This window comes from Schistocerca piceifrons, chromosome X (genome assembly GCF_021461385.2).
Source record: "Schistocerca piceifrons isolate TAMUIC-IGC-003096 chromosome X, iqSchPice1.1, whole genome shotgun sequence".
In the NCBI taxonomy this organism is placed as follows: Eukaryota; Metazoa; Arthropoda; class Insecta; order Orthoptera; family Acrididae; genus Schistocerca; species Schistocerca piceifrons.
In genome coordinates, this window is record NC_060149.1 from 614,073,905 (window position 1) to 614,099,198 (window position 25,294).

General features: G+C 42.6%; 1 protein-coding gene across 4 annotated transcripts in view; it reads left to right on the forward strand.

The window, feature by feature from the left end:
* The window catches only part of LOC124721441, a 253,092-nt gene that overhangs the window by 176,421 nt on the left and 51,377 nt on the right, over positions 1-25,294 (forward strand). Inside the window, exon 3 of one of the 4 annotated variants that reach the window (XM_047246420.1) lies at positions 22,599-22,665. The exons of the other annotated variants lie outside the window; for them this stretch is intronic. The gene's annotated coding sequence lies outside the window, so the exon portion shown is untranslated. The remainder of the gene's footprint in view (positions 1-22,598; positions 22,666-25,294) is intronic. 4 annotated transcript variants of the gene reach the window in all.

The following is a 25,294-nucleotide window of genomic DNA, read 5'->3' on the forward strand; positions in this document are numbered from 1 at the left end:
ATAGTATACATTCATGGAAGTTCTTTAATTCTTCTTGTAAATCACGTTTATTGAAGGAACAGAGCAACCAATCGCCAACTGGAGATGGGTGGAAGCCTGAAACCCGTACTGGCGTAAATAAAAATACACAAAGAAGTGGCTGTTTGTTGTATTTCTTGAAATAATATAATCCACAGCCACGGAGGTCAACAACCAGTAAAATGGATTGCTTTGCATCCCTAAATGTTAGCAACGGGAGCAAACTAAATGGGGAGAATAAATGGGAATAAAGTGACCGACAACACTTGACAAATAGTTGTGATGCAAGAGTGACATGGAACTACCCGCTACAGAACATATTATTTATGGCATCAGTACACACAATTCAGCTCGCTTAAAATGAAAAGGACGTTTCCATGAGCAGTTTAGATTGGCATTCACTCTGGGCATCGTTTACGAGAGGCTGCTTGGAGAGTAACAGCGGTCAACACAGCATCGCAGAAATGTAAAAACGTAAGTATAGCACGACCAATCATTACAAATTCTGCCGAAGGACCATTATGCTGATAGACGACACCCATTAAAAAAGAAACCTATACCGTGATCTGTGACTTCGTATATACATCCGTAATGTTTCCAAAGAGTATGAGACAATAACTGGGATCTATTTGTAGAAGAATGCAGATTACATAGAACACAGTGTGTGTTTGTGTTTGTGGGTGGGGGGGAAGGGTGATAGATCGTCACATTGCTGTCTTGAAAAGATTGATCGTTTGGCACTGGCTGTCACATGTCGTTCATTGTGAGTAACTGTTGAGCATTGATCACAGTAGTGGGTTCATGTTAAGCGTAGAAGTATGTTTGTGCAATGTTGATAAGATTGTTTATTTCAAAGAAATCCAGAGGGGCTGTCCAAGTTAACTTCCGATGGTATAACGTGAGTAGTTCTTAATCTAGTAGCGCATTGTACTCTCATCCCATACAGCCTAAGTTACCTTATTCCACTTGCAAATAATCTTTATTATCAAAATGCCTTCTCTCAGTAGTGACAGAAACTACGTTCTGCGGCAAAATTAGCTCCACAATTTAGGAAAATATCCACCGAGAAAAAAAAGGTCGACATTGGTTGCTACCCACATTTTAGGAACCTGCTTGGATGGCCATTAGGGTTCAGATTTGTTTTAATTCTGGAAAACGGCAGTCTGTGTTGATACTCATTGCATAAGCGAAGAACAAGAACAAGAAAAAGAAAAATGTCGCAGTGACAGTTAATTCGGATTTTCAATTCACCAACTTATTTCTACCGAACGAGCTTTGTTACACTTTTATTGTTTTCTCTGAGTGTGAGGGAAGGAAAAGTAGTTTATCAGCAACTAAAGGATCACCTACAGGACAATTTACTGTTGAAAATCCATTTTAATGGTAGTTGAGCTCTGTGAGTATGGATTATATTATTTTAAGAAATACGTCAACCAGCCATTTGCTTATGTATTTTTATTTATGCCAATAGTTGTTCGAGCTTTCACTTATCTTTATTTGCCGTTATACGTAATTTAATCCTCAGTAAGTACATCGTTAGAACATCGACAGCAATTGGGATGCTGCAGCTGGCCTGTACAGAATAAAAATTTGGTTTATCTACTACACGTCGCGAGCTTTATGATATATTACTGTTTTGGTGTATTTAATTTGTACTCTGACTATTGTTATTCCGATTCTTGCGTTTATAGAGGTGGGACTTTATTTTACTGTTTAGCTCATCTATTAATTTTGGATTGTAGCGATTATTGTAAGCAGTTGCCTTAATGGTGTTTAGTTCATAAATTTGGTCATGTGTTCCTAATGGAATTTTGTGCAATCTGTTGAGCAGTGTTCTGTATGAAGCCATTTTGTGCTTATCTGGGTGCCATGAGGTTTTATTGATTGTAACATCTGTGTATGTTGATTTCCTATAAACCTGACATTTATGTCTGTTGTTGGAGCTACATGGAGAGATCCAGGAAATTCTGATGCAGTTTATTAATTTCTCCTGTTTTAACATCGAATAATATTAGTTTATCATCAATATGTTTTTTAATGTGTTACTTTGTTAAGATACAAGAGGAAAAGTGTTTGTGTCACATCTATAAACTCGCAATAACAACAAGCAGCTGTAGATGTTCTAACGATGTACTTACTGAAGATTCAGATATATATTACGCCAATCGAAGATGGATGAAAGTCTGAAACGCGTATTGGCTTGAATAAAAATACAGAAAATAGTGTCTGTTTGATGTATTTCTTGAAGTAATACTGTCAAAAGCCACGGAGCTCAACAACTAGAATATGGAGAAGTTATTGATGACACTACCTCGCCAAATAATGAGGGACTTACATACCTTCAGAAAGTGAAAAGTTGATTTAGAAAGAGCAGTTCTTAGCATCAACGTCAACAAAAAGTGTTGAAGTCCAACTATGACTCTGAGATATATCACAGCGAATATTAACAGTCAAAGCAAAACGGCAAAAATTGCTAAAGAAGGAAGTGAAATTATATGGCTCCAGACTGAAATCAGAAACCAGCACAGAAAAAAAAGAGTTTCTAAACTAAAAGTTGTATATTCTACATTCGGATCTAAGTAATCAACTTACAGTCACACACTCCAAGTATGTATTAGATTTTGTCAGTGTGGGAGTTGTGAAAGAACAGCTTAACATTAGATGGAGACTTAAAAAGAAGTTGACAAAATTGATAACATCACATATACAAAAGGTAAATGACCGCATGCCCTCACTGAGCATAATTTCTTTGAACTTGTGGTAAATTCAACTAACATTATTTTTAATGAGAAAGAAGTAAAGGTGGTGAATGAAGGACTCCAACGTAACACCAGCCCCGACCTTAATAAAAATAACTTTACAGAATTAACTGGAGCCACTAAAATAGCCTATGACACTGAAGAACTTAGCCAGAAAAATCAGATTGCCATAGGCCACAAAGTAAACGCTTTTATCATCATACAAGCGCAGAAAGTAAATTATAGTGGCATTTACTTGCTGATATTTTCATCAATACCTTAAATGTAAATTCTTTAAAGAAAACCCCCAGAATGTTAACAAAGTAATGTATTACAAGATATATGCTGATGATATAAAATCTTATTTGATGATTCAACCGAAGTAAGTAAAGACCTTGCAGAAGAAATTAATATAATGCATCGGAAGACCATCTTCGCTGTTGAACACCAGACAGCCAAAGGTTTAAATTTCCTGGATCTCTCCATAAGTAGCTCCAACAGCAGATATAAATCTCAAGTATACAAGAAACCAACATAAACAGATACCACAATCACTAAAACCTCATGCCGCCCAGATAAGCGCAAAATGACTTCTTACAGAGCAACACTCAACAGACTGCACAAAAATCCATTAGAAAAAGCTGACCAAACTGATGAACTGAACACCATTAAAGTAATTGCTTACAGTAATGGCTACAATCCAGAATTAGTAGATGACCTAAATAGCAAAATAAATTCCGACATAACCAACCAGAAAGACAAACCGGCATTAAATAACATCACATCACAGCTAACAGAAAAATATGTCAGCATGCCATTTTTAGGAAAACTTTCATATAAAGTAGCAAACCTTTTCCGAAGAACATATGTCAGAATCAGTTTTTACACACATAACAAAATAAAGGACAAAGCCATCTACTGTGTTAAATATAACAAGAAGCCATACAGCTGATCAGGAGTATACAAACTTCACTGCAATTCATGTTCGAAGATGTACATTGGCCAAACAGGAAGAAATTTCGACATACGTTTCCTGGAACACACGGATGCTCTTCATCTAAAAAACTTAAGCAAATCTGTATATACCGTATCTGAAAGTAAACAGCAGATAACAGACATACCTCATAATTTACAAATACTCCACTTGGCCAACAAACGAAAAGAATGAACTTATTTGAAGAAAATGAAATTTATTCTCGCAAATATCCATCCTCGAATGACATCCTAAGTGACCATACAGAGTTACCCAACAAAATTTTTCTAAGGAATTTCCATAATTTGCTCATACAACCACACACTAAAGATAGTCATGAAAAAACGTAATACAGCGTGAGGCTATCCATTGCATATAGTAGTTCCACATCATGTAAGTATGTTGTTCTGCTTTATTGTTTTGTAAATATCACTCCAACTGTGAGAAAATTATGTAATATTCATTCTCTTGTATAAAATGTACTATATTATTTTTATATTGTTCCATTTAATCTCTTCAAACAGTCACTACCCCACTTATTTAATTACCATACAGAATACTCAGCACATTCAGGCTAAACAGTTTCAATTCGTTTTAGTCGTACAGAAACTGAAAGTAGAAATAATACTTCCATAAATTGTAAGTAAAATATAACTTCGATCTTAGATATAATTTTCCAAGTGTAAATAAAGATGTCAGTCGGCAACATGATGGAAACTGTGGTGTTTTTGAGCAAGATACAGGTGGAAAAGTGTTTGTGCCACATCTATATAAGCGAGATTCGGAATAAGAACAGGCATAGTACAAATTAAATACACCTAACCAGTAATGTATCGTAAATATACAGCTCGCGAAGTGTACAAGCTAAACAAAATTGCTATTTTTGCACAGGCCAGATGCAGGATTCCAACTGCTGTCGATTTTCTAACGATGTATTTACTGAAGATGCAGATATCTATTACGCAATTTGAAGGTGGGTGAAAGCCCAAAACACGTATTGACATAAATGAAAATACACAAAAAAGTAGTTGGTTGCTGTATTTCTTACAATAATAACGTCCTTTTGGTTTCGCAGATTTCGAAAATAATTGTAGACGCTTAAGTCACAGTATATTGACTTTGGTGTCAATACATTATCCATAACGGAAAAAGTGCGTCTAAAATTTTCTTCGTGTTATTCGATTTTGATTGACAGTGGAAGATAAAAGACGTTAATTATTTCAACCTCTTAATTATGCTGTTAACAGCAGATTGAAGATTTACGAAACAACAGTGTTGACGTTGCAAAACTCTGACGGTTGAAGGATGTTCGTAAAGCCCGCGTGAATACCGTTGCATCCAGCCACGCTGCTGCGTGTTAGCAGTCACGTAGCTTACTGCGACATCTGGACTTAACGACGCAGTAACTGCTTTTTGGGAGCTGCATGTACGTCATATGTCCTTTCTCGCAGCAACTATCTCTTCAATTGGTCTTCAGGATTGATCATTGCTACTGCATTCTGTTGGAGGTGCTTCTACATTTCAATGTGTTGAGAGTGTTGCTACATTTGTGACACTGTATTTCTTATTTAATATTATCTTCCTATTTATGGGTGTCAAAGCTGCTGAATTAATATTGAGATCCAACCATGTTAGGAATAAATTGACCTGATGTTTTCCGGAAGATCATAACAAATGTGAGAAAGTCAATAGAGGATTTTAATACTGTTTAAATTCGCCTAGCAGTTTTGCAAGAGCAGTGTAACTGTCTCGGAAGGGGCCTGCATACAAATATCAATCTGACATATGTAATGAGATAAAACTGAAATATAGGTAAAACAATTTTAAAATACCGTCGTATAAATTTCTGCTTCGTGTGCTGTGGCTTCCTACGTATGTAACGCGGTGGCAAAAGCTAAGTGTACTGTACTCTTCATTGCGCGTCCTCTAACCGCCCACGCTAACCATCGTCCTGTTCGTCTACAGTTCTGTTTATTATGATACGGAACAAATAGAGACACCTTAACGTAAGACTGAACACGGTACACTTTCATACTAAAGCTTTCAAAAGTAAATAAGCTGACGATAAAGATTATAACTGTTTGTCAAACCAATTAAATCGGCAAATATGTTTCGTAAGAACACACACACACACACACACACACACACACACACACACACAGAGGCGAGCGCGCCATTACGTACGTTATATAGATAGAATATTATAACTACTCAATTTAAGTGTGTGTTCGTCAACTTATAACGGGCAGCTGGTTTTCGTTGAATTCCAAACTACGTTGCCATGGGGTCGATGGTATACACCTATATGGTATCAAACATCCAAACACATATCACGCAGTTCCTGTAGATTACGAATGTTTAACTCATGTAGTTTCATCTAGTACTCTACAGTACACCAGATCTGTACCACTACTTGTCATTTCCCTCCCCTGTTCCACTCGCAAATGGAGCGAGGGAAAAACGACTGACTGAGCGTCTCCGAATGAGCCCTAATTTCTCGTATCTTATCTTCGTGGTCCTTACGCGTTGAATCGTTCGGCAGTCTGTTTCAACTGCTGGTTCTCTAAATTTTCTCAGTAGTGTTCCTCGAAAAGAACGTCGCCTTCCCTCCAGGTATTCCCATTTGAGTTACCGAAGCATCTCCGTAACACATACATGTTATTCGAACCTACCAGTAACAAATCTAGCCGCCCGCCTCTGAATTGCTTCGATGTCTTCCTTCAATCAGACCTGGGACGGATCCTACACACTCGAGCAGTACTCAAGAACAGGTCGTACCAGCGACGTATATGCGGTCTCCTTTGCAAGTGAACCACTCTTTCCTAAAATTCACCCAATAAACCGAAGTCGACCATTTGCCTTCCCTACCACAGTTATCACATGCTCGTTCCACCTCATATCGCTGTGCAACGTTACGCCCAGATATTTAAACGACTTGACTGCGTCAAGCAGGTCACTAGTGATATTGTATCTGAACATTACAGGTTTGTTATTCCTACTCATCTGCATTAACTTACATTTCCACATTTAGGGCAAGCTGCCGTTCATCACACCAACTGGAAATTTTGTCTAAGCCGTCTTGTATCTTCCTACAGTGACTCAACTTCTACACCTTTCCGTACACCACGGCATCATCAGCAAACAATCGCAGATTACTGTCCACGCTGTCCGCCAAATCATTTATGTATGTAGAGAACAACAGCGGTCCTATCACACGCTGGTGCCAAATAGCTAGTCGCCAACTCGTGGTTTCACCGTCCTTAGCTAATTTCCATAGAAGCTCACGACAGTAGCACGCCAACAGCAGAGCAGCAGTCCGCAGCTCGTGATCTAATGGTTACCGTCGCTACCTCATGATCGTTTCATACTGGTTTCATTTCCCTGCTAGGTCGGAAATTTTCTTTTCTCTGGGACCAAGTGTTTGTGTTGTCCGAATCATTTGATCTCATCTTCTTCGTAAAAACGCACAAGTCACCCAAGTTGCGTCATGTGGAAATACACTACTGGCCAGTAAAATTGCCACACCATGGAGATGACGTGCTACAGAAGCGAAATTTAACCAACAGCAAGAAGATGCTGTGATATGCAAATGATTGGCTTTTCAGAGTATTCAAACAAGGTTGGCTCCGGTGGCGACACCTACAACGTGCTGACAACCGATTTCTCATACACAAACAGCAGTTGACCAGCCTTGCCCGGTGAAACGTTGTTGTGATGCCTCGTGCAAGGAGGAGAAATGCGTACCATTCAGTTTCCGACTTTGATAAAGGTCGGATTGTAGCCTATGGCGATTGTGGTTTATCGTATCGCGACATTGCTGCTCGCGTTGGTCGAGATCCAATGACTGTTATCAGATTATGGAATCGGTGGGTTCAGGAGGGTAATACGGAACGCCGTGCTGGCTTCCAATGGCCTCGTATCACTAGCAGTCGAGATGACAGGCATCTTACCCGCATGGCTGCAACGCATCGTGCAGCCACGTCTCGATCCCTGAGTCAACAGATGGGGACGTTTGCAAGACAACAACCTTCTGCACGAACAGTTCGACGACGTTTGCAGCAGCATGGACTATCAGCTCGGAGACCATGGCTGCGGTTACCCTTGACGGTGCATCACGGACAGGAGCGCCTGCGATGGTGTTCTCAACGACGAACCTGGGTGCACGAATGGCAAAACGTCATTTTTTCGGATGAGTCCAGGTTCTGTTTACAGCATCGTGATGGTCACACCGCGGTGAACGCACATTGGAGACGTGTCTTCGTCATCGCCATACTGGCGTATCACCCGGCGTCATGGTATGGGGTACCATTGGTTACACGTCTCGGTCACCTCTTGTTCGCATTGACGGCAGTTTGAACAGTGGTCGTTACATTTCAGATGTGTTACGACCCTTGGTTCTACCCTTCATTCGATCCCTGCGAAACCCTATATTTCAGCAGGATAATTCACGCTGCTTCGTGATGACGGTGTTGTGTGATGTCCTTAGGTTAGTTAGGTTTAAGTAGTTCTAAGTTCTAGGGGACTGATGACCTTAGATGTTAAGTCCCATAGTGCTCAGAGCCATTTGAACCATTTTGATAATTCACGACCGCATGTTGCAGGTCCTGTGCGTGCCTTTCTGGATACAGAAAATGTTAGACTGCTGCCCTGGCCAGCACGTTCTCCACATCTCTCACCAATTGAAAACGTCTGGTCAATGGTGGCCGAGCAACTGGCTCGTCACAATACGCCAGTCACTACTCTTCATAAACTGTGGTATCGTGTTGAAGCTGCATGGGCAGCTGTACCTGTAAACGCCATCCAAGCTCTGTTTGACTCAATGCCCAGGCGTGTCAAGACCGTTATCACGGCCAGAGGTGGTTGTTCTAGGTACTGATTTCTCAGGATCTATGCACTCAAATTGCGTGAAAATGTAATCATATGTCATTTCTAGTATAATACATTTGTCCAATGAATACCCGTTAATCATCTGCATTTCTTCTTGGTGTAGTAATTGTAATGGCCAGTAGTGTAGTTGCAGCAGGTGTCGAACAACTCCAGGTGGAGTCTCCCGGCCAATAATACCATACGACGTTTCGCCTTTTCCGAGATACTCGTTCCCAGGCGCCGGACGACAATAATCTGCCCTTAGTCAAAGGTGCGTGTTGTCACAGTACGAGTCACATATTCGATTTAAATGTAATAATTAGTTAAATGTGTGGTCACAGGTATGTTTTAAGTGAACGCACCTTCTGTAGCAGGCGGATTTGACGTCATGCAGTGCGGTGGGTGGGGGAAGAGCTCGACAGAGCAAGCAGTATGCTATTCTGCTTTTGGCGTCCATAGGGCAGCGTCTTTCTGTAGTGTGGTACTAGCCAATGTGCTTTAATAAATGTGCTCAGTATGAGTATAGCTTAACCTATGACGACCTATACACTCTAAGATAAAAAAAAAAGCAACGCACCACGAAGGAATTATCCGAAAGGGACGTGTATCGGTAGATGTGATGTACATATGCAGATAGATAAAGAAATGGTTATTATTTCAGGAAAACTCCACAATTTTTTCCAGTGAATGAGCTTCAAATGGCTCTGAGCTCTATGGGACTTAACTTCTGAGGTCATCAGTCCCCTAGAACTTAGAACTACTTAAACCTAACTAACCTAAGGACATCACACACATCCATGCCCGAGGCAGGATTCGAACCTGCTTCCGTAGCGGTCGCGCGGTTCCAGACTGTAGCGCCTAGAACCGCTCGGCCACCCCGGCCGGCTGAATGAGCTTCACAAACTGATCCTTATGCAAGCAGTTATTCGGCATGGCATTGATTGATAGAGTTGCTGGATGTCCTTCTCTATCAGATCGTTCCAAATTCGGGAGGCCGACGGTTCAATCCCGTCTCCGGCCATTTTGATTTAGGTTTTCCGTGATTTCCCTAAATCGCTTCAGGCAAATGCCGGGATGGTTTCTTTGAAAGGGCACGGCCGATTTCCTTCCCCATCCTTCCCTCACCCGAGCTTGCGCTCCGTCTCTAATGACCTCGTTGTCGACGGGACGTTAAACACTAATCTCCTCCTCCTCCTCGTTCCAAATTCTGTCCAACTGGCGCGTTAGATCGTAGAAATGCCGAGCTGGTTGGAGAGCCCTGCCCATAATGTTCCAAACGTTCTCAAATGAGGAGAGATCAGGCGCCCTTGTTGGCCAAGGCAGGGTCTGGCACGAAGACAAGCAATACAAACTCTCGTCGTGTGTGAACGGGATTATTTTCCTGAAATGTAAGTCCAGGATCGCTTACCATGAAGTGCATCAAAACGGGGCGTAGAATATCGTCGACGTTCTATTGTGTAATAAGGGTGCCGCATATGACAACCAAAGGTGTCCTGATATGAAGAGAAATGGCCCCCTAGAACATCAATACTGGCTGTCAGCCCCTACGGTGGGCGACGGTCAGGTTGGTCTCCCACCGCTGTCTGGGGCGTCTCCAGACACGTCTTCGCTGGTCATCGGGGCTGGGTTCAAAGCGGGACTCGTCATTGAAGACAGTTCTCCTGGCAATGAGATTCTAAGCCGAAGGCATGTCTGGTGATGACCCAGACTGCGGTGGGATACCGACCTGACTGTTGCCCGCCATGCTGTTCGCCAACCAGGAGTCTGCGTGCCATTTCTTTTCATACCAGGACCCATTTGCTTGTCTTCCTCGGCACTCTGAGAACACAGCGATAAGTCGACGACATTCTACGCCCCATTTTTGCCCTTTATAGCAAGTCATCCTGGGCTTACATTTCACCAAGGTAATGCACAGCCGTACTCAGTGAGAGTTTCTACTGTTTGCCTTCGTGCTTGCCAAACTCTACCTTTGCCAGCAAGATCGCCGGATCTCTCTCCAATTGAGAAAGTTTGGAACATTGTGGGCACATCCCTCCAACCATCTCGGGATTCTGATGATCTAAGGCGCTTGTTCGACAGAATTTGGCTCGATATCCCTCAAGAGGACATCCAACAACTCTGTCAATCAACACCAAGCCCAATAGCTGCTTGCATAAGGGCCGGAGGTGCACCAACGCGTTATTGACCTGTTCAATTTGTGAAGCTCTTTCTCTTCAACAAATGTCCGTCCCGATAGCTGAATGATCAGCGTGACGGACTGCCGTCCTCAGGGGCCCGGATTCCTTTCCTGGCTGGGTCGGGGATTTTCTCCGCTCAGGGACTGGGTGTATTGTTGTCTTCATCATAATTTCATCCCCATCCGACGTACAGGTCGCCCAATGTGGCGTCGAATGTAATAAGATCTGCACCAAGGCGGCCGGACCTGCCCCGTAGGGGGCCTCCCGGCCAATGAAGCCAAACTCTCATTTCCATTTCTTCAACAAATCGTCCAACTTTTTTGAAATTGGAATCATTTGATTGTCGATACATTTACATCACATATATCGATTTTCATTCCATTCGGATAATTCCTTCGTGGTGCGCCGTTGTTTTATTTTTCTAGTATAATCAAGTTACAATTTTAAAACCGTGCTAGCACATCATACAGGGTGATTCAAAAAGAATACCACAACTTTAAAAATGTGTATTTAATGAAATAAACACAATATAACCTTTTGTTATACATCATTACAAAGAGTATTTAAAAAGGTTTTTTTTCACTCAAAAACAAGTTCAGAGATGTTCAATATGGCCCCCTCCAGACACTCGAGCAATATCAACCCAATACTCCAACTCGTTCCACACTCTCTGTAGCATATCAGGCGTAACAGTTTGGATAGCTGCTGTTATTTCTCGTTTCAAATCATCAATGGTGGCTGGGAGAGGTGGCCGAAACACCATATCCTTAACATACCCCCATAAGAAAAAATCGCAGGGGGTAAGATCAGGGCTTCTTGGAGGCCAGTGATGAAGTGCTCTCTCACGGGCTGCCTGGCGGCCGATCCATCGCCTCGGGTAGTCTCTCCATACAGTCGACTCTCCATACAGTTGATTGTGGAATTTGCAGCTCTCTGCTAGCTCTGCGAGTCGATTTTCCTGGGCTTCGAACAAATGCTTGCTGGATGCGTGCTACATTTTCATCACTCGTTCTCGGCCGTCCAGAACTTTTCCCTTTGCACAAACACCCATTCTCTGTAAACTGTTTATACCAACGTTTAATACACCACCTATCAGGAGGTTTAACACCATACTTCGTTCGAAATGCACGCTGAACAACTGTCGTCGATTCACTTCTGCCGTACTCAATAACACAAAAAGCTTTCTGTTGAGCGGTCGCCATCTTAGCATCAACTGACGCTGACGTCTAGTCAACAGCGCCTCAAGCGAACAAATGTACAACTAAATGAAACTTTATAGCTCCCTTAATTCGCCGACAGATAGTGCTTAGCTCTGCCTTTTGTCGTTGCAGAGTTTTAAATTCCTAAAGTTGTGGTAGTCTTTTTGAATCATCCTGTATTATGTCAAGGGATTTCCCCATTTTCGGAGCGTATCATCGTTAGAATGACTCCGCATTCGTCTCTGTTCAGCTTACACACTTTCCTTGCCGAATCATGTGCTCGCAACACCACGTGGCAGCATTCAATCACGGTGTGAACAGTGGTCATAACTTTTTGCTTCGCCCATACTGCTATAAAAACACAGTTCGTTGTTACTAAAAATCTTGGAAAGTATTTGACTGATTTAATTAAAATTTTTACACTATACTCTAATGAACGTTCGGACGGACGAAGGCTGTATACATTTCTAAAGTATGTAATACAAAAACATGTAATCTATAAGTGCGAAACGTTATCAAAAATCTCGAAAAGTTCTTGACCGATTTACTTCAGATTTTTACACAATACTCTAATGAGCATTCGTATGGACGTAGCCTTATATTTTTTTAAACGACAATGGTTTCTGTTAAAAGCGACCGCGAGATAGAATAGATTATCAGCTTATGCTTAGAATACTACTACAGGATCTGACTCGTCCAAGACTGTGTAATACTGCCCACTCGCAGATTAAAACTATGTGAAATACTGTCATTGAAGCTACTATACTTACGCATTCAGCAACAGAAGAGGTGTCGCTCATTACCCATATACCAACGATCCCAACGGATTTTCCCACTGATTTTAAGCAATTCCCAATCGAGGTTTCGTTTCCAATAACAATAAACAAGGCTCAAGATCAGAGAGAGTGGTAAGAGGACAGGGGGGGCATTAGTAAATGGACATAGAGAGGGCGAGGAGGACACACACACACACACACACACACACACACACACAGAGAGAGAGAGAGAGAGAGAGAGAGAGAGAGAGAGAGAGAGAGATTAGTGCACAGAGAGAGGGTTGGAGGAAAAGGAGATGGGCAGAGAGAAGGGGAAAGTAGTTTACACTACACGAGTATATCCAATTCACATACATACACAATGTATAAATTCCTCAGATTAGAACAGAAACACAAGCGCAATACCCCATAAAGTAACACGGCCTCCACCCCGTTTGAAATTGTAATTGACGACGTTCATCTTCAACAATGGTACACGAATGATTCGTATATTACGGAGCTCCGTTTACAAAAAGATATGGTTAATGGTGTGCTCCCGGATACTTGCGTTCCTTAGTATTACACTTCGTTGTGAAATACATCATAAATTCGCACCACTTCCACGAATAAGCCTCCTACGGTTTAGTTCTTGGATGAGGAATGCACGTTCGTTATACTGACGCGAATTGGCTGTTTCATCTTGAGTCGTGTCCAAAATAGGTTGTTAGTTTGGGTAGCACCAGGAGTGAGTTATTTCTCAATCATCGCAAGATCACAAGACGCCCTTCGTTGAAATCCCTTAAATAATCGTATTTCTCCATTCTCTTTAACTACATGATTTATCTGTATTCCCAGAACCCGCTAAATACTTCTCGTACTGCGTCAAGAGACCCATGTTCTTGCTCATTACTACGATGGTGTGCGCTCCATAGGTCCATAACGTACACTGCCCGACAAAAGAAGTTAAACACCCAGAAGGGGAGGAGGAAACGAAGTGATACTTCATGGATTGAGAAGCATGTGATTTTGTTTCAGAGATTACAGTTCGGAATCAAATTTACAAAGAACTTGGCAGTAGGAGCCCTCTTATCAGTGCATCGCCTCTGGCCTGGTTAATCCACTGATTCAGTTGGGGAAGGTGTCATAAATCCGTCGTATCCTTTCTTCAGGCAAAGCGACCCATAACTGTTGTACTTGATATTCCAGATACTGGCACCGGGACGGAGTTGAGGTCCTAACTGGTCCCACGCATGTTCTGGAATCTTGCTGGTCTCAGGAGTGCCTCAACATCGTGCAGCCAGTTCCTAGAGACATTTGCCGTGTCTGGACCAGAAAAATGGTACCACGACACAATGCACGAGGACGCAAGATGTCTGTGACATACCGTTCTGCCGTAATAGTTTCTTCAACCACTACCAATCACGATCTGAAATCATACCCCACGGCTCCCCTATGACGCCAGGTGTAACACCGTTGTTCCTCCCAAAAATATTAGAAGAATAGGACCGTCCGCCACATCACAGCCATATTCGCCAAGGACGGTCATCCAGGGTAGTGAAGAACCACGAGCATCGCTGAACACAACGCGATGCCATTCGTGGCCGTCCGTGCTTCTTGGTCATAGCATCACTCCAAATGCAACCGCGGTAGCTTACGCGTGGGGCGGTAATCCCTAGTCCGGCTGATGCTTGTCTCCGACCAGTTGTACACTGAAGGTTGCAGGGAGGCCATTACTTGTTCTCGGATGGCAGGCGCAGATGTGACAGGATTATGTTGTGCTTGGCGCACAATACGGCGATCCTCCTTTGTGTTGGTCAGACGTAGTCGACCAGAACCTTGACGACGAACATGTTTGTTCTCATGTGCCCACGCAATCCAAAATCAGGCGACTTTCACAACCGAATGTCCCGTAAATCGTGATATTACACGATTCGATCAGCTAGCCAATTAGCGGAGACTCACAATTTGTGCCCTTTCAATCTCTGTCAGGTGCTGATAACACTATCTCACACAAGTAAGCGGGGCCTCTGTATCCGTTACAGTGATCACATGACTTCTGGCGATGTTCACGCCGTTATATATCCTAAAAGTCCAGGTACCAACACTGAACACGAACAACACTGATGCTTTTTGGTGGCTGTTCTACCTATCACAGAGAATTTCAAGTTACATTGGCACCTGACTGTCTTCTGGGTGCTTCTCTCTCTCTCTCTCTCTCTCTCTCTCTCTCTCTCTCTCTCTCATGGCGTACCTTAAACCGCTGATAGTGAGCACCGATTGAGAAACATCATAGGAGAAAACTTCGTAGGAATTAATAGGAATTAGATCTTCATAACCGAAACAAATTTCGAAATTTATAGATTGTTGGCTATAAAGAGGAATTTTTAGTTTGTTGGAAATGAACAACTGTTGCCACACAATTCGCACAACATGTGTAAATGGGGAAATTAACTGAAAGAATTCAGTTTAACTACAGCATCCAGCTTCACTGTCAGACGTACTTCTCGGCCTAATTTTCTTTATATACAGGTATTCCTTAGTCTGTTGGCTGCTTTGAACGGCAACTGTTGTAAGAGGGTTGCTGGCTGCTCTCAGGGAGGAAGGAAGGAAGAAAGATTAGGGTTCAACTTCCCTCCAACACCGAGGTGACTAGAGACAGTTCACAAGCCCGTATTACGAAAGGATGAGGAAGGAAATGGGTCGTGCCCTTTTCAAAGGAATCGTCCCGGTATTTGCCTGGAGCGACTTAGGGAAACCACGGAAAACCACGGAAAACTTGAAGCTGTATGGATCGACGGGGATTGGAATCTCTGTCCTCCCGAATGCGAGTCCATTGTGCTAAATATTGAGCAACCTCGCTCTGTCTGACTGCCCGAGGGAATGCTCTGAAAACAGGAGCTCTCTGTAAAGGCCTACCGAACGAGTTGGAACGTTGTTCGAGTCACTGGACTCGCATTTGGGAGAAGCTAAACCAATCAAGAATGCTGGGTTAGTTTCTTCGAAAACAAATAGCCTATGCTTGCCCAGTCCGAACGCGTTTTCTCTCTCTAGTGACATGATCGCTGTCGCTACGTGAAACCTTACACTTCCTTTCTTCTTTATTGTAATGGATAAAAGGAAACAAATTGTCTTCGATTATTATTCCCATGTATTTAACACTTCTGCGTTGTAACACATTTTACGGCAGTAAACATTTTTGGACGCTTTTAAGGAACTGTGTCTGTATTCGTCAGGGCAGGATCAGAAAACAAGAATAAACTCTAAATAACTGTTGCAGGACCAAGCACTGAAGCCGAATCATTTTGTTATAAGCAGTAGACGAGCAACAATTATCTCAAGTTCCTCTTTCTGTATTTTCCTTCATCGCTTTGGTCAGTGCCAGCAACAACACAGGTTTTACTGGTGAAGTTTTCTGAAAATCCAGTTACCGAATAATCATATTCCATGACACTCAGTCCGAGAACTAACTTGATAACGGGCGTGGCAAGGATAATATGGTTTCTACTGTTCTGCTAAGGAATGTCGGTCATTCTTTATGAGATACAACGGCCGATGTTTACAGTAACAACTGTCTGACTTTTTGAGACACTGATTGCTGTTTCAGGCTGTGCACAGTACGGATAATAATAACATTTAAGAAAAATTTATAGCAAAACTAAAAATTATATTCTTAAGTCTACTACACTTTCGATAAACCTGACAGTTGAGGGTCTTCGTTGTTCGTATTGTTAACAACAAGGAAATCTAACATAGAAAAGGGACTACGTGAGGTAAACCTTGGGAGGCAGAGCAGTATTCGCATGTGTACATATGGAAGACCGAATGTAAGCCACACATACAACGCCTCGAACATCAGAGACATGTAAGCACAGATTAGCAAATTTGATAAAAGCTCGAAAGAACCTCTATCGATTCTGTAATTCAGTAATTCTGTAATTTCAGTAATCATCCAGTAAAATTCATTGAATTTGATGTCGTTTTATGTAGTGACAGGTGGCGTAGCATTAGGACTGTGTGTTAATACGGCAGAGTAAGGGAGAAAATACTTTTCATTTTTTCCAGGCACAGACTTAACGTGTTCAGTCAAGGCTTATGCCATATATTGAAAGCACATGCGAACGTGACCACTCCCAAAGTTGTGGCGTTGCCCAGAATAGTTGGTTGGGGGAGAAGGAGGGGGGGAGGGGGCGTGGCAGGCAGCCAGCGACGTGTCAGGCCGTGGAGGCGTGCTCTTCACGTGATAGCCCACACGAAGTGACGTAGGCTCGTTTACCTCGGGACACTCATTGCACGTGGAATCGTGTAGCTGATAAGCTGCCCCCGTCGAAACAGGCGCTACGGGAGCACGTCACAGCGCTAATGACGAGTGTTGTGCACACTTCCGTCTCCTGTCTACAGGAGCTGCCCAACTCAATGAAAATCGATGTAGCTTACAGTAAAACGGCCCGGCACTCTCACACATCTGTAGGAAACCAACACTGGCGGAAGGAAGGAAGTTTAGAGCTTAATGGCTCTGAGCACTATGGGACTTAACATCTATGGTCATCAGTCCCCTAGAACTTAGAACTACTTAAACCTAACTAACCTAAGGACAGCACACAACACCCAGTCATCACGAGGCAGAGAAAATCCCTGACCCCGCCGGGAATCGAACCCGGGAACCCGGGCGTGGGAAGCGAGAGCGCTACCGCACGACCACGAGCTGTGGACTAGAGCTTAATGATCTACATCTAAATATACATGATTATTCTGCACATTACAATTAAGTGCCTGGCAGAGAGTTTATCGAACCATCTTTAAGTTGCTTTTCTACCTTTCCACTCTCAAACAACGCCCGAGAAAAGCGAACACGTAAATCTTTCCGTCCGAGCTCTGATTTCTCTTATTTTATTATGATGATCATTTCTTCCTCCCTTGGTGGGCGCTGACAAAACATTTTCTCACCCTGAGGAGAAAGCTGGTGATTGAAATTTCATGAGAAGATCCTGTCGCACCGAGAAACTCCGTTGTTTTAATGACTGCCACCCCAATCCGTGTATAATGTCCGTGGCACTCCCTCCTTTATTTCGCGATAATACAATACGAACTGCCCTTCTTTGTACTTCACGATGTCCTCCGTCAATTTTATCTGATGCGGATCCCACGCCGCACAACAATACTCCAGAAAAGGGTGGACAAGCATAATGTAAGCGTGTCTTTAATAGTCCTGTTACATTTTGAAGTGTTCTGCCAATAAATCTCAGTCTTTGGTTTGCTTTCCCAACAACATCATCTATGTGACCGTTCCAATTTATGTCATTTGTAATTGCGATCCTTAACTATTTAGTTGAATTTACAGTCTTTAGATTTGTGTGATTCACCGTGTAACGGAAATTTAGGGGATTCCTTTAATATTCATGTGGATGACTTCACACTTTTCATAATTTAGAGCCAAGTGCCGCTTTTTACATCATACAGATATCGTTTCTAAATTATTTTGCAATTCGTTTTGATCATCTGATGACTTTACAAGACCGTAAATGACAGTATCGTCTGCAATCTAAGAGCCTATTCCGACTGTCTCCTAAATCGTTTATGCAGACCACGAACAACAGAGGGCTAATAATACTTCCTCGACGAACGCCGGATATTACTTCTGTTTTAATCGAGACTTTCCGGCAGTTTTTACGACCTGTGACCTTCCTGACAGGAAATCACGCAATTGAGACGGGACCCCATAGGCACGCACTTTAATTAGAAATCACTTGTGAGGACGAGGAACGTTGTTAAAAGCCTTCAGGAAATTTAAAAATATGGAATCAATTTGACGTCCCTTGTCGACTGCACTCATTACCTCGTGAGAATAAAGAGCTATTGTGTTTCACAAGAATGATATTTTCTGAATCCGCGTTGGCTATGTGTCAATAAATCGTTTTCTTCCAGTCGATTCATAATGTTAGAGCACAGTACGTGTTTCACAATCCTACTGCAAATCGACGTTAGTGAGACTGGTCTGTCATTCAGCGTATTACTCCTATTGGATATTCGTGTATCTTTAGAAACTTTCCAGTCTTTGGGTACGATCTTTCTACGAGTGAGTAATTGTATATGATTGCTAAGTATGGTGCTATACATTGAAGATGGAAGGAATGGTTTGTCTTGTCGATAACGAGGTTATCTTACGCTGAGCACAGGCGTGGATTACCGAAGACTAGGAAAGAAAAACACCCACGAAATTTTCAAAGGACCCATCCCTGTATTTGTCTTAAGCGGTCTCGCTTGGCCGGCCGGAGTGGCCGAGCGGTTCTAGGCGCTTCAGTTTGGAACCGCGCGACCGCTACGGTCGCAGGCTCGAATCCTGCCTCGGGCATGGATGTGTGTGATGTCCTTAGGCTAGTTAGGTTTAAGTAGTTCTAAGTTCTTGGGGACTGATGACCTCAGCTGTTAAGTTCCATAGTGCTCAGAGCCATTTGAACCAAAATCCTTACAAATGGAGCACTAGATTAGCTGAACAAGAATCGAGGAAACCTAGTTCGAAGACAATCACGACATTCGCCTGAAGTGGTGTAGTGATTTGATAGGGAACCTAAATCCACTAAATCCATCGTTTTTCGACATAAACGGTCCAGTTTCATTTATGTGACCACCGCTTATGTTCGACGCCAATGTGCATTTACCACTCACAGACGGCAGCACTAGCACTTGATGATATATAAAGCGTGTCGGGGAGGACGCTAAAAACAGTACGGTCGTTATCGAAATGCAGAAACGGAGCGATTTATCTGCCGTCCAAAAAGGCACGCTCATTGGCTTTCGGACCAAGAGTGGAAGCATTTCCGAAACGGCTAAGTCTGTGAATTATACGCATGTTGCCGTGGTTGAAGTATACCATACATGGCAATATGGCGCTATCCAGAACCAGCGATGAAGCAGCTGTGGTGCACCACGGGCCATAGATGACGTGGGTCACCGACGGCTGCGGAGATGTGTACGGGTTAGCAGACGTGCAACTATTGAGCGACTGACCAGCCAGATAAACCAACGACCGTTCTACGAACCTTGCTGCGTATGGGCTTCCGCAGCAAGTGCCTGGCTCACGTACCCATGCGCTGTTCATGGGCACCGAACGCAACTGCACGTCTGCTGAGTGACGAAGTTGGCCATTTCAGATGAATCAGGTTTTATGCTCCATCGAGCAGATGGCCGGCGTGTGCGGCGTAAAAAGTCTGAAAACAAACACCCTGCAACAATCGTCAGAAGGGTCCAGGCCGGAGGAGGCGGCGTTACGGTCTGGGGCATATTTCGCGGAATTCTCTGGGTTATCTCGTCGTTCTGGAAGGCATAACGGATCAACACGAGTATGCATCTATCCTTGGGGACCATGTCGAATTTGGTTTTCCTCGGCACGATATCTACCAGCAGGACAATGCAACGTGTCAAGTACCCCACAGTGTACGTGCGCTATTCGAAGAGCACGAGGCTGAGTTTATCGTACTCCGTTGGCCACCAAACTCTCCGGATTTAAACCCAGTCAAGAATTTGTGGGACCATCTCGATCGGGCTGTTCGCGCCATGGATCCGCCACTGAAAAATCTAGCGTAGATGGACACGACACTGAAATCGGCATGACTCCACGTCCTAGTTCGTACCTTCCAGAACCTCACTGACTCCCTGCACGTTTCGTAGCGGTCTGCGCTGCGAAAGATGGTTATTTAGGCTTTGGACAGGTGGTCGCATTAATGTGACTGAGAAGTATATGACGCCATAGCTCATTGAGAAAGACCACAAGTCGTAAACACCAAAGACATCAGTCTCGTCGGAGAAAAGCGAAAAAGGTCCAGTTCAATAGCATTATTAAATGCTTTGGATCCACGAAACACTGTATTTGACTGTGTGCAATATTGAAGACCTTTAACATTTTTGTATTATTTATCGGCAAATACTGAAGGTTCCTACAAATTCCCAAATTCATTTAAACTACATACCGAACGCCTGCATTTATTCCGTTCCCTCCAAATTTCTAAACGGGTGAAATTTTATTTTGTTCTCTCTAACACAGAATAAGTTACAAATGTTCAGTTTCTAGGATTTAGTGAAATGAAATTTGCTGATAACGTCTAGGACTTCACTACGTGCATAAAATAAAAAAATGGTGTAACCGATTTCAGTTTTTTAAAAATCAACGACAGCTGGCTGACGCGACCACGCTAGCATATATGTACAGCGAAGTATCGAAGCTCTTAGAAGAGCATTTAGAGATGTAAATTTTCGCTTAGTCACGGACTTCGTGTAAGTTGTGTATTCTGTGTCAGCTTGCAGTCAAGGCCAAGACGAGGAGAACACGTCACCGGTTTCCTTCCTGCTCCTTTTTTCCCCCTATCTCATATTCTCCCCCCTCAACAGACTTGCCCACACGTTACTAGTTGCTTCTCTCTCTTCCCATCTACGTGAGAGAAATGAGCGGGAGGAAATACTATAATCTGCGTTTCCTTACTTAGTGACACGATCAAACATACCTCGCCATTGATTTCGCCATCACACGGGAGAGTGCGTTGTTCAAAGAAAGAGAGACGCTGTTGAGTCAATGGACATTGCTTGCTAACATAGGAAAATTGTCAATCGGAGTATTGATACAACTCTTCTCAAAATTTCCTGATTGTGATGACTTATTTCTCTTATTTGTCAAATGATAGTGGGCTGAGTTGAGAATTAATCGCCATAACTCTTAATGCATTTATCACAGTGTGAGACAAGACGGAAAAATGTTTAAGGTTGCCAACAGAACAATGATTGTACCCAGACGAAGCAAATGGATGTCTTTCTTTGGGTTCCAAAAATATAGAAATCGCATGGGAAGAGATCGGGAATGTATGGAGGGTGTGTACTGGCTTCCCAGCGAAACTTCTGCAGTGTACTCGAAACAACCATGGCACCACGTGGGCGGGCATTCTGTTGGCACGTCGTTTCGACTACGTTGCAGCAGTTTCGCTGGAAAGCGCTTACACATCCTCCAAACATTCTCGATCTCTCTCCATCCGATTTCCTTATTTTTGAAGTGCTGTAGAAAGACATTCGTGGCCGTCGGTTTGCTTCGGATGATGAGGTGCAGGCGTTGGTACAATCATGGTTCCGTAGCCGACCGCAAACAATTTTCCATGAAGTCATTGACAATCGTGCCTCACAGTGAGGTCACTGAATTAACAATTATGGCGATTACTTCTGTGATGGTAAATAGTTTACTACCTTTTTTCCATATGTCTATTTTTCATTTGGCTGGCCCTTATATCTATTCTCTTTCACTTGTTTCTCTCGAAACCCGTATGAGATACATGCGCGAAAAGGGTGAGCAATGCGGATTTCGGAACTTAGTGAGGGTTTAACTTGCATCATTGGAAAGCAGTTCCAGTTTGCACCACGTAAGAGAAAGAAGGAATGTTAAGTTCTAACGTCTTCTCTACGACGCCACGAGGAACGGAGCACGGACTCGGTAATCATCCGGATTCTTTTCAAGAGACTATCCTGACACCTGCTTTATATGATTGATGGACATAAGTGAAAACCTATGTAAAGTAGGCCGTTTGGTGACATGAACCCCAGTCCTTCTGGACGCGCTGCCAGAAAACTGGCATCAGTCCCATGTCAAGGAAAATACTCAGACTTAAATGCAACGAGCACCCCTGTTTCTGTGACACTTCTGACAATCCAGAAACATGAACCCAGTGGTTTTGTCACAAAGGCAGAGCTGTGCCAGTCAACTATGGTCCCATCCTAATCTAGAGATTACAAGCCTTGTTTGCTGATGCGACATGGCTCGACAGCCGATAGCAACATTATCTGGAGGAGCATTCGGCTGTTCCGATTTTAGAGCCGAGTGCTTTGTTTGTCTGTTTCAGGCGCCCATAAAGCCGGCCAACACTAATCTCATAGCTGCAGTTACTCGCCGGACGATCTCCACTACAGGTCTGTGCCTGCTTAGTTTTCGCTGCTTTATCTTTTCGCCTGGTCAAATGAGTGCGCCGTGCTTCAGCCGTGTGATGCGTTGTTCACTTTGTTTAGTGGCTTAGTGTTTCCGTATTCCTACTTTCGTGTCTTTAATGTATTATTGGAAGAATAAGTAAGCTTTTATGCTTAGAGCGTATTACGTTGAAGTGAACTCGCATTGTCAGATATGCCTCATTATTATCAGTATAAGGCGCTTTATAATGTATATAACATTCATTATCACGTGAGACTCTGTTCCTTAAACTCTTACTTGAATGGTTACGCGAGTGTCCTATAAATATAATTCTTACACAAGGAAATATTACTGAATGTTCTATAGGAGTTCAAAGGAGAAGGCGAAGAGGCATGGTCACTGACTGCAGAAAATGTTTCCTGGTCTGCATCTGTTGATATCAGGGAGACTTACAAAAGGTGAACTGAAAAATCATCGAAATTTGATTTCGGTATCAATTATCGCTTTCATGTAAGAGAACTTCTAGATCACTGTTTCACAGCGTCTTCGTAGTGAAAGCTGATTAGGCCACAAAGGTATGCACACACTCAGGATTCGTCCCCTTTTAGCCTACATATCCTTTTAACATAATATGTGCACAAGAAGCGAAAATAATGAATCGTCGTCGTTTTTAGAGCTCGTGGTGCCGAATTCCAATCGGACGGTATAATACGTAGTCCTTGGTAGCGTTTCTAGTTAATTCTTTGTTAAGGGCGAATCGTTATGTTACGCTAACAATGTTCTTATGAATAAAGTTCACAATGATGAATCAGTATGCTCCTCCTATACCTCCTAAAACGATACATTTTTTTTCCTCGTTCGTTTTAAGTTTAATTGCCAGTTTTCTGTCAGATTTACTTGTCCATTCCCACACAAATGATCAAAAGCTGTCAGATAATCAGTGCACGCCTTTGTATGTCATTTCAAGTTTTCTTATGCTTGTGGCTTTGTAAATACGTTCGTTAGAAAACGCTCTGTTCAAGAATTTTTTGCATGCACATAATATTCGGTCAACTGGAAAAAAGAGTGTCGATATTTTTATCTTGATGAGTTTGCACGTAATGGATGTTCGGATTGAGTACGCAGCTTTATAATCCATTTTGCAGTGAAAGAAAATGCACCAAACAATTACAGTTTTCCTTTGAACTTTATTCCCAGAACGGCAGAACGGTTTCGGATACCGATATTTCCAATTACAGTGCTGTATGATGTGTCATAACAACTTCGTACCACATGTAAGAGCCACCGCTATAAATTCCCGGAAATACTGTAACTGTAATGAAGCGTGTCATAAATACAAGTAGCTGCATGAATTACAGCGGCGACTTTTCTATGTAGTATGAAGTCGTTCTGGCGCATCACACAGCACTGATAATGGAAAGATAAGTTTACAAAACCGGTGTGCGAATAAGGTTCAAAGCAAAATTGCAGTTGTTTGATGGGTCTTATTCCCTGAAAAAAAAGTGCTTTTTAATAAAGCGAAATTGCTATAATGTATGACTAGTTTTTTGCACTGGTTTGAGTAACAGGAAGATATTTCACGGTAGATTTTGTAAGATACGAAGATGCAAGGTAGCCCATAGTAAGCACCCAATCGTTGCTATAACAATGCCGGCCGTTGTGGCAGTGCTGTTCTAGGCGCTTCAGTTTGGAACCGCGTGACCGCTACGGCCGCAGGTTCGAATCCTGCCTCGGGCATGGATGTGTGTGATGTCCTTAGGTTAGTTAGGTTTAAGTAGTTCTAAGTTCTAGGGGCCTGATGACCTCAGATGTTAAGTCCCATAGTGCTCAGAGCCATTTTTTTGCTATAACAATAGAGAAGCAAAGAATTATTTTAGATCTAGTTTATAATGATAAGTAGGTTTCCAGCAACAGACAGCCTTAACTGCTGCACGCTTACACTCTCTACTTAGTTTTACACAACAACTGTTTTAATTAAGAACTGAATGTATCAACTTTTCTACCTAATGACGCACTAAATATGAAGTGCTCTAATAATTCAGTTCTCGACTCTGAGTGTTCAATATTACTGGCCTGAAAACCGTCTGTGTACGTTGCATCTTGTTAAGGGTCGCTTCGGGAGAACAATAATGTAATCGCATCATTAATGTGTAGTGGAGACCTTAGTTTTTAGAAGATACACATAAATAACTAGCGAATAGCTAGTTTCCTGATAAGCTGGTGCACACAGTAACATTTCGTCATTCAGCACTGTGTGACACAACGTGGCACAAATTACCGAAAATGAATACCACATTTACATTACTTACACCAGCGTTTCGGGATACCTGTGAATAGATGCTGAAAGCTACATGCCCATCCTTCAGCTTCGCTGTGAATAAGTACAGAGTACTTAATATAATTTTACTAATTTGTATAGGGCAACAAAATGCGTTCCGTATCGGTTTGTCTGTTTCATTGTTGGCGGTTAGTTACATTCAGTAAGAAAGAACAATATTTTACCTGTAATGGATAACATACTTCACAAAATAACGTATTAATGAAATAGATATCTTCGCGTCTGTTTTTCACTACAAATTTCTTTGTACCTCATCTGACCCTTTCACAGAGCTGGCGGTGGCTTCTCACTTAATT